Raw genomic sequence first — 1,712 nt, forward strand, 5'->3', positions numbered from 1 at the left:
GGTTCTTGGCGCCAAAACAAGCCGCGGGCCCGCCCCCTGCCGGATCTATGCGGCACGTAAGACACGTAACCGAAACCCTCCGCGTTCCCAAAGAGTCCCGCCGAGGATTTCCCCGGATACACGCTTTCCCACCGCCAAGAGCCTTCGGAGGATAGAAAACGAGCCTCAGAGGTACATCATCCTTCTGTTCGAATGGAAATGCAGGTTCCATCGTCGTTTTTTCTTCACAGATCCCTCCGCCAGAAATTGTTTTCCGCAGTCTCCACTTCCGGGTTCGCCATTTTGTTGCCTCCATTTCTCCACGAGGGGGGTTAAAGGCCCCCAAAATATGCATAGATGAAAAGGCCAAAAAGTAACCGTCACTGACAGGGAGTCTAAACGAGAGGAGGAGACGGCACCAAACTGGCGGGTCCGGCGAGAGCACCACCGGCGGCGTCCCGGACGAGGAGGTGAGGGGGAAGAGAAGATACGTGGACCGGGGTGTGGGGGGCCCGCGGGAGGGGGCCGTGGAAAGTTGCACCGCTTCCCGGCACAGCCCCGAACTTCCGGGCGCGGACAGAGCAGCGCCCCTTCGTCGGAGCGGGGAAACCTGGGGCCGGGGGACGCAGAGGAAGGGGATGCTGCCGGGAGGAAGGGGAGGGGACTGGGAGGAGGGGAAGGAGGGGGTGGGTGCAAGACCCGGGGCTGGGGAGCTGGACCAAGGGAAGCCAAGGCCGTCGAGGTGACCACTAGGGGGCAGCGCGGAGCTCGGGCCGGGCTGCTGCCTCCGCGGAGATCTGGGCTCCCGGGCTCTTCCCGAAAGACAGACCTTTAGGAGAAAACGGGGACTCATGCCCGGCCCCAGCAAGAGCCTGAAGGTTATCAGTGAGCACGCTAATCCGAAAAGGGGGCTAAGGGCCCCGCCTCCAGTTCTTTCTTTTTTTCCTATTTTATTTTTTTAAGAGAGAGAAAGGGCCCTGGCCGGTTTGGCTCAGTGGATAGAGCGTCGGCCTGCGGACTGAAGGGTCCCAGGTTCGATTCCGGTCAAGGGCATGTACCTGGGTTGCGGGCCCATCCCCAGTGGGGGCTGTGCAGGAGGCAGCTGATCGATGTTTCTCTCTCATCGATATTTCTAACTCTCTATCCCTCTCCCGTCCTCTCTGCAAAAAATCAATAAAATATATTTTAAAAAAAGAGAGAGAGAGAGAGAAAGGAAGGGAGAAAAATATTTTGTCGGTCCACTTCCTTATGCGTTCACCGCTTGCGGCATGCATGTGCCCTGGGGACCAGCCTGCAGCCTGGGTGCCTGGGGAGGAGGCTGTGACCAGCTGAGCCTCAGCCTCCAGTTGCACAGTCGTTTGTACAGCTGGCGGCTCAGTGGGGAGACGTGGGGTAGAAAAAGGGAAAATCAAGAAGGTCAGACCATGGTTTCCTCAGTGCCAGTTCTCCCTGCAGTTAGCTGTCTGTGTGCTGAGCTGTACTTACGCCAACAAAGATCATCCCCACCCGATCTCTTAAATCAACCAACGTAATTAGTCTCTAATTACTGGCCAATAATAGAGTACTTTGTCGTCAAGAGCTCAAGCACTTCATTATTAAAACACGGTTATTGAAAGCTCGTGTGTGTGTGTGTGTGTGTGTGTGTGTGTTTGTGTTTGTGTTTGGGAGAGGATGTGGGTGTTTTATTCATCTTCAAAGTCCTGCGAGTCAAATTAGATCAAATTTTGTTTCTT

General features: G+C 55.7%; 1 protein-coding gene across 1 annotated transcript in view; it reads left to right on the forward strand.

The window, feature by feature from the left end:
• The first annotated feature begins 80 nt into the window (after window positions 1-80).
• Window positions 81-1,712, forward strand: part of GABPB2 (GA binding protein transcription factor, beta subunit 2) — a 23,871-nt gene continuing 22,239 nt past the window's right edge. Inside the window, exon 1 of the mRNA XM_006755678.2 lies at window positions 81-449. The gene's annotated coding sequence lies outside the window, so the exon portion shown is untranslated. The remainder of the gene's footprint in view (window positions 450-1,712) is intronic.

This window comes from Myotis davidii, unplaced genomic scaffold (genome assembly GCF_000327345.1).
Source record: "Myotis davidii unplaced genomic scaffold, ASM32734v1 scaffold653, whole genome shotgun sequence".
NCBI classification, from domain to species: Eukaryota; Metazoa; Chordata; class Mammalia; order Chiroptera; family Vespertilionidae; genus Myotis; species Myotis davidii.